The following is a 9,140-nucleotide window of genomic DNA, read 5'->3' as shown; positions in this document are numbered from 1 at the left end:
TTTATGTAACTTTAAGTGATAAAAGAGTAAGTAAATAACCATTTTGGTGATTTTCAATTTATTACCTAAAATGAGTCGACTAAAACTTTTGTCGATAATGGAGTAACAATAAAAAGATTCTATAAAATTCAAAACTTTATAAAACCTCCAAAATCGTACCGACATCACATTCATTCATTCATTCATTCATTCATTCTCCCCTTCATTGTCTCCCTTTTACATTCTGTGTAATCCATTCGTGTGCAGCTTCATCTGCAACACACACACCACACCACACTGTGTGAGAGAGAATCAAACAAACACCTTCAAAACCACACACTTCACTTCACTTGTAATCAATTACCATTATGATTATTATGCTACTCTCTCTCATCATCACTCTTACTCTCTCTACCATCACCTTCCTCCTTGCCACCCGGCGGACACCCGGGTCTCCGCCGGGTAGCATCGGATTGCCTTTTATCGGCGAAACGCTTCAATTAATCGCCGCCTACAAGACGGAGAACCCGGAGCCGTTTATCGACACCCGAGTGTCGAAATACGGCTCCGTGTTTACTACGCGTGTGTTCGGTGAGCGGACCGTGTTTTCCGCGGACGCCGAGTCGAACCGGTTTATCTTGCAGAATGAAGGAAGGTTTTTCGAGTCGAGTTATCCGGGCGATTGCGAATTTGGTTGGGAAACACTCGTTGTTGCTCATGAGAGGGAGTTTGCACCGGAGAATGCATTCGTTGACGATGAGTTTCGCTAATTCGACTATTATTAAGGATCATTTGCTGGTGGATATTGATCGGTTGGTTCGCCTGAATCTGGATAATTGGACCGGACGGATATTTCTCATGGAAGAAGCCAAAAAGGTAATATTTCGGTTTGGATTGGTTTTGGGTTAAAATGAACAAAATCAATTTTTGAAAAAATTCGGTTTTGGGTTTTTCGGTTCAGGTTATGTTTATGTTTTCCAAAATTTTGGTCTAAGAAAGTGAAACTGGGCCTAAATTATTTTGTTAATTAATAAATTATTGATTGTTATATGTTTGTGCTAAACAATACGAGTTAGGTGGTTATTAAATTTTTATAAATTGCTTAAAACAGAAAAAAAAGTGGAAATTTTTAAATTCGATTTGGTTTGGTTTGGTTTTTTTTTTATTTCTAATACATGCAAAACCAAAATTGAACTGAATTTCGGTTTTACAAACACAGAAAAACCACCCGTCAGTTTTTGTTTCGGATATTTTTTTTGGGTTTCGTATAAGGTTTTTCTGGTTTCATCCACAGTCCACACAGTAGTTTTCCGGTTAGAATGGTGCGAATCTGAGTTAACCCGGTTTGAAAGTGGCAAGTTTGACAAGTAGTCCAAGTTAGGAGCAAGGTGCAATCGATTGTGACAGATTGACAGAGCTAAATTTCATGTGGGCTCTTTGGTCCAAGATATTATTTTGTATAAATAAATAAATAATATATATATTCCAAAAATGAAGATAAGGGTTTTAATAAATTCTTTTTTAATATTTTTTTAGAAGATATAATGCTTTGTACATAAGTATTATTATAGTAACATAAGATGAAGTGTTGTGTTTGGTCATGTGCCCAATCCCAATCTAGTTTCCAACTACTTGATGTAAAGTAATGGAAGGCCGAATCATTGTGTTTATTCCATTCCATGTGTAAATCTAAAAAGGGGGACAAAGTGGAAATCATAAAAAAAAACATGCAATTATGTTGTAAATCATCAATTATGAATCAACATGCTCTTTTTTTCCTTTTGTGTAGATAACATTTGAGTTGACACTGAAACAACTATTGAGCATTGACCCGTGTGAGTGGACGGAGAATTTAAGGAAAGAGTACATGCTTGTAATCGAAGGCTTCTTTTCCATTCCTATTCCCTTCCTTTCCCTCACTTATCGTCGTGCTATTCAGGTACTCATTATTTCAATCTTTTTTATTAAATTAAGAAAAAATATATGTTGGAACTAATGTGTTATGACATTATGTTTTTGAAGTCAAGAAAGAGTGTCACGGAGGCATTACATTTGGTGGTGAGAGAGCGGAGGGTAGAAAGGGAAAAAGGAGTGAAGAAGAATGATATGTTGGCGGCATTGTTTGATAGTGATTGTGATGATATCACCTTCTCTGATGAGGAGATTGTGGACTTCTTGGTGTCTCTATTGGTTGCGGGTTATGACACCACATCGACCACCATGACTCTTGCGGGTAAGTTCCTCACGGACACACCTTCGGCTCTTGCTCAGCTTAAGGTTTGTTTTATATCATATATTTGTGACATACATGATTAAACTGAGTATATTGTGAATTTTTTTATTTTGGAAAGTATTAAAATAGGTTACTACATCATAAGAAAAGTACAAAGTTTATTCGAAAAGTCTATGGACAAAATATCAAATTGGAGAAAAGGTTGTAAAGTAAACAATGGGGGTGTTTGGGATTCCTTATTTTACCTCCTTATACCTTATTTAAGTATAAGTTACAATGTTGTAACTTATGCCTTATACACTCACAAAACCCAACTTTCCCAAACATCTTATAACTTATTAGGCATAAGTTATAAGCTATAAGGAGCGAAAATAAGGAATCCCAAACAGCCACAATGTGTTAGAAAAGTCATAAGTTAAGGACAAAATTAGAATTAAGAGAGAAGAAGCCACTGGTTAAAGAAAATTATAGGTATACAGAGGATCAAGCCCAATAGGTCAAATGTATGTGGGCCTTGACTCAAATGCCTCCACATTCACAATATCCCATCTTCATCAAATAATTTGATGTGAATTGCGAAAGTGATACTAACCCAAGACATTTGAACATTGGCCTTAAGTTCTAAATTTATAATTAAGTATGTGATTAAACATACACAAAGTTCATTCATGATTTTGTTTGGTTAGTCATCCGTAGATAAATCGTACAAGAGTTATTTTCTACAACAAACACGCAACACGTTTCATTTATGTTCAATCGACATCATACACTTTCTTTTATTAATAACTTGTTTCCAAATCTTATACTTGTAGGAAGAACATGAAGAAATTAGAATGAAAAAAGGTGCATCGTTGGCTCTTGAATGGGATGATTACAAGTCTATGCCTTTCACACAATGCGTAAGTTCCCTAAATCTATAGTGTTTGTAAATTATTCATTTTAACCAGACAATGATAATTCATTTTTAAATATACATGAATTTACATTTTTTTATAGTCTTTAAAATGTTATGGGTTTTATTTATATAATTTAATACAAGTTTGTTAGAATGAATTAATCATACAATAAAAAATAAATGAAACTGATATAATTAAAACAAGAATACAAGATCTTTATGTTTTGCTGTTCTTCCAGGTTGTTAACGAGACTTTGAGGCTCTCCAACATAATTAGTGGTGTCTTTAGGAGAGCAATGTCCGACGTCAAGATTAAAGGTATGACTGGCTTTTATGTATGCATTAAGTGTATAGTTACATGAAATTCAATTACTGATTTTTGTTTTTATTTTAAATAGATTACACAATTTCAAAAGGATCAAAAGTGTTTGCCTCTCTTCGAGCCGTTCATCTTGGTCAAGACAATTTCGAGGATGCTCGTGTTTTCAACCCTTGGAGATGGCAGGTTTTAATTTATCTCTGTTTATTTGAAAACAACAGATGTATCATGTTATCTTATTGTAAATTAATCTTTGGTTTTATATAATTATGTAAACAGAAAACTTCAGACTTGACAAACTTTATGCCTTTTGGTGGCGGACCAAGGCGATGCCCAGGTTACGAGCTAGCAAGGGTCGCACTATCTGTTTTTCTTCATCATCTCATCACCCGTTTCAGGTAACTTATATACATAAAAAGCAGGGAGCATGTTTAAAAAATAATTATTTCTAGGTAGAAAATTACAAAAACCACATAATTATTGCTACATAGTCTTGACTATGTAATATGTATAGCAGTTATCATAATTAAACATGTACACATGTTTACGCGCTTCACGTAATTTTCTACATAAATTGATTATATATTTCCATTATTTTATTTGTTTATATATTAAATGTCCATCTATTTTCTAGTACTTAAATGTGTTCCATTTTTGAACTAAAGTTTAAATGCTTAAAATTGAATTTTCTTTTCAGTTGGATACCAGCAGAAGAAGATAAGTTGGTATTTTTCCCGACGACAAGGACACAAAAGCGGTATCCTATCATCGTGCAGCGTCGTAATGTAGTAGTAGAGTGATGCAAAGAGTAAAATACCCCCAAGAAAAAAAAGAAGAAAAAGAGAATGGGTTATAATTTTGAAGATTAAAATGTTTCATACGTTTAGGGCGATATAATTTTGCAAGATCATATCAATAATCTTTTTCATTATCTTGCATTAACATTTATGTGTATCCAATGCCTTAAGAAAGCTAACATGATATACATTATGATGTAAGTATATAGGATTAAATAAAATACTTCTAAATTAATAAGTAAAGAAAGAGCCCGTAAGCTTTCCAAAACAGACAGGTTGGGTTGGCCATGAAACCAGTCAAAACAGATGTCACAACTTAAAATCCGAATCAATGACTTGGGTTTACGCATAACACGGCGGAAGAGTTAAATAATTTAAATTCACGACACCTTGTCACTTCATAACATCTCACACCAAAACACGTACTAAGACCGTCACTTGCGAGTGCGTGTATAGTTTTAGCAAATTTCACAACACCGTACTTCATAAAACTTTTGCAAGTATTTTTGTCACAAAATATATTAAGTTAAAAATGATAAATACAACCTCTTCCTCTAGATATTGGTGACAAACCAATCACAAAATTTAACACTTTGACACTCCCTTTCTGTATATGGATCGAAAAAATATCTTTTTAGGAGAGTATTTTATCAGTTAGGTTACACCCGAAGGCTTCTTTCAATCTATTTTGTATGTAAGAAATATTTTTATTATTATGAAGGATGTCTGGTTGTAGGGCGGTATGGATAACAATACACCATACTTATTTTGGGTCTTTATATATTTTGTATAATATGTTTGTGTTGGGGTTGTAGTTGTAGATTTTATGCATGTAGGATTTGTTTAGTACCAGAATTTTCAAGCAGCCGACAAGAAGATAATAGATGACAAAAATTTCGTCTCGGCTTGTAGGGAAGTTACAATCATTTTTCTCCTAGATTCCATTTATTTTAAATGTGTTCACATTGAGAACAATGTGAGATTTAAGTGTGATGATGAGATTTACACTTAGGTTGTGTTTGTTTTTGCTTAAAAGGTCTGCAGGAGGGTTATGTTTACGGGCGCGCAGACATAAGCTCTTGAAGACAGTTTGTTTAAAAAAAAGAAAAAGATCTGAAAACTGCTTATATGGTCTTAAATAATAAGCTAATATTCATCATCTTCATACGTCTTCACACTTCTTATGATCCTACCAACCTCCGATGTCCACCACCACCACCACCCACCGTGCGTCAACCACCTACCACCACCACCACCACCCACCTTCCACCACCACCACCACCACCACCGTCAACCACCAACCACCACAACCCACTACCACCACCCACTGTCTGCAACCACCACCACCACCATTAACCACCCACCATCACCACACACCGTCGACCACAACCCAGTACCACCACTCACTGTCTACACCATCCACCACCACCACCCACCGTCCACCACCCACCACCATCGGTCATCACCACCACCACCCGTCCTCGACCACAACCACCGTCCACCACCACCCACCTCCACCACCGTCCATCACCACCACTACGCACCATCGGCCATCATCACCATCCACTACCACCGTCCATCACCACCTTTCACCGCCTACCATAATCGTCAACCACCAATCGTCAACCACCACCCACTTCCACTGTTCGTACACCACCACCCACTTCCATAGTCCGTATACCACCAACAATTATTTTAGAAGTCTACAAACGTTAAATGACTTCTATATATTATGATATATATGTTAAGTAACTAATTTTCAGCTTATGTAGACGATATCCAGTTTATAAAACAAACAATATTATATTTTCAGATTACATACCTTCAGACCACATCTTTAGTTGCAGACATAAAATCAGATGAAATCAGATTGCAGACAGTTTTTGTCTTTAAAAACAAACAACACCTTAGTCAAACCAAGTCTAAAAAGCAAAATTTTTGAACAAATTATTCAAACTTATGATTTTGCAGCAAAAAAAACCTTATGCATTTTAAAACATTATTGACAAACCAGAAACTAAGAAACAACGAGAAACATCTGAGCAAAAATTACCTATACTATAAAATATGATAAAATAAAAAAAAATATGGTTTGTAATATTGAGAATAACTTTATGCAAAATATGGCATTTTCACCCAGTCCTCCTGTTTGTGAGAATTAAGCCTTTACGTAAATATTCAGAAAAACACTCATATATTGGTTGATTTTGAGTGAGTCGGGTATTTTTTGCGGAATAGAACTTGTCTTGAGAATTTTATTCGAGATCAGACGAAATGTTGCATAACAAGAAAGGTAATCAATTTCCAAAAATCACAAAAACCACCACATAAACCCTACACCTATCACCAAATATACCCAAAAACCTATCCTACCAAACCACACTTTCACCGGTAGAATCTAACATTGGTCTTTTACCGGCAGAATCTAAGAACTGGAATGCATTCTTTCGATTTCAATTTACTTTGCTTCCTACAATTCTCAAAACCTAGGTTGCCTCCAAAACTTAGGAAGAAAATTTTTCTCTTTAGAAATGAGGTGAGGAAAAAGTGATGCCAAGATGAACAAAGGCCACCATCTTGTGTGATTTCCAAAAGCGCAATGAAAAGACGAGAAAAAAGATATGAAAGTGTTTAAGCTGCAAATATTGGTCCCACGAAGGAAGATGTAGAGTAAGTCAAACCCAATCTCAATACGAATATACCGAACTAATGATGGTGAGGGCTATTAGGCTTAAAGCCGAACGATGCATTAGAGTTGGGAGTTATGTTCAACACAGGATTGAGGAGGAGCTGATCCATATCTTGGGTAAAACCGGTCTTGACGATTTGACCTTAAAATATTCATTAGGATTGTAATATATATATATATATATATATATATATATATATATTCTGTTGATTCACCAGTCCACACTTTGGGACGGAGAATGGAGCAAAGACAGAAAGAAGAAGAAGTCGTACCCTATCAAATACCCTTACCAAAATACCCGACAAAACCTATCACCCACATACTAAAACCTTTGGAAATATAATGTCTTTTGACGCATGCAGTGCTTCACAAGGTGGGTGGAGAATTAACCTCACAACAAGCATATTTTCTGTAAGTCATATCTTGGCTAAGAGTGTTTAGACATACAACATTACATGTATATCCAGACATTAAGCCGAGTGTGTGTGAACATTGCGAGCACGTGACATTTTACATAATATGAAGCTTATAAAAGCAAACCATAGTTTTACAAATCATATACTGACACATTTTGTTCTTATGGATTACCAGGACTTTATAAAATTTCTCAGGATGTTCAGCTTCGATTGACTTGCTAGTACGGAGAGTTTGTTCAAAGCTTGCTTGAGGACAGGCAACGTCCAAGTGTGGGGAGATTTGATGTATAAGAAAATATACATCTTTTCAGTACTAAAATATCTCCAAATAAGCGTAATTTCAGAAACTATATTATAATAAATAACCACTAATGTATATAACTTCTATCTATAGTTAAATATAGCCGTAAGGAATAAAACAAGCTGAAATACGAAGAAAAACAGAAATAAATAGTAAAAACTAACAAGACACACCCCATGGTGAATCGAGAAATGTCCATGCCTAGAGCATACGAAGTAATGACAAAAATCAGGAAATCAAGACATGACCATGTTAACCAAGACACACCCCACGTTATAAAAGGCAATAAGAGAAGACAAAATAGAAGGTTCTGAAGAAAAGCATGACCATGTCTTCTCAAAACATGGCCATTGCCACAGCTCGTAAGGTTACTATCATGCAAATACTTAAAATTCAAATATCTATTTATTCAATTCAAATAACACCATTATTCGTTACAAAAAGAAATCCAAGTAAACAAAACATCAAATAATTCAAATGAACATTTAAAGACTCAAAATAAACTCTTCTAGCATAAGTCCTTAAACAAATCTTCTAAGTTCACACTTCACATCAAACGGTAACCTGCATATCGTGAAAATAATATAGTTTCTCAACACGAGGTTGAGTGAGCAACACACCAGTTCAGTTTCCATATATATTAAAATACATAGCTGCAACGTGTCAAACGAGATTAACAAATCAACCAATGAGCAAATAAAATGAGATGTCGAAAAGCACAAAGCTAAATCGACTAGCGTATGATCATACTATTTTCTGAGATTATGCTGGACTTCTCCGAATGCGGTTCACATTGAGCACATAAACATATAGCAAGGCATGAGATTAGTTAACACATAAGACAAAAGTTGCAGTTTTGTGTATAGATAAGGTGTGAAAATATAATAATACGCATATGTCCCCAAAACAGTATGAAAACGAGTAAAAAGGGGGAATGTGGTACTCACCTCAAAGATGAACGAGGATGGTTAAAGTAGCGAGAATGAAATATGAAGATCACGCGCGAACGTTAACTCCTAAGAGAGTAAATTATGTGATTAAAAATAAGGGTCTTAATTACGATGCTAGTTAAACGATAACCGATATTATATTTATTTAGGGATTTAATATTTAAACTATTACTTTGATTTAAGAAAATATAAAATACTATTTTTAGTTTTTATAACTTAATTACTTGATTTATGTATTTAGTAAAACGTTAGTTTTTAAGTAAAAATCTTCTTTATATATTTATGTATCTTTATATATGAAAAACGTATCTTTATTTATATCTATACATATATATATATATATATGAATATATATATATATATATATATATATATATATATATATATATATATATATATATATATATATATATATATATATATATATGCATGAAAACGAGTCTTAGAAAATATATGTGAACGAAAACGAATATTAAAAGGTCGGTTTTTAGTTAAACAACTTTGTTTAATCATTATTATTATTAAAATGGATTATTAAACTAAAAGCATAAAACAATTATT

General features: G+C 34.1%; 1 pseudogene across 1 annotated transcript; it reads left to right on the top strand.

Moving 5' to 3' along the window:
* The first annotated feature begins 223 nt into the window (after window positions 1-223).
* LOC143634706 (3beta,22alpha-dihydroxysteroid 3-dehydrogenase-like) lies at window positions 224-4,245 on the top strand (annotated as a pseudogene). Its single transcript, XR_013153907.1, has 8 exons — window positions 224-855; window positions 1,769-1,918; window positions 2,002-2,256; window positions 3,025-3,111; window positions 3,347-3,425; window positions 3,506-3,612; window positions 3,706-3,824; window positions 4,124-4,245. The product of XR_013153907.1 is annotated as a 3beta,22alpha-dihydroxysteroid 3-dehydrogenase-like (transcript).
* The last annotated feature ends 4,895 nt before the right edge of the window (window positions 4,246-9,140 follow it).

Source organism: Bidens hawaiensis, unplaced genomic scaffold (assembly GCF_021521415.1).
Source record: "Bidens hawaiensis isolate Kalapana, Puna unplaced genomic scaffold, B.hawaiensis_p1.1 tig00007166_1, whole genome shotgun sequence".
Classification (NCBI taxonomy): domain Eukaryota; kingdom Viridiplantae; phylum Streptophyta; class Magnoliopsida; order Asterales; family Asteraceae; genus Bidens; species Bidens hawaiensis.
The sequence above is the reverse complement of the archived record's forward strand: the minus strand, read 5'-3'. Positions and strand labels throughout refer to the sequence as shown.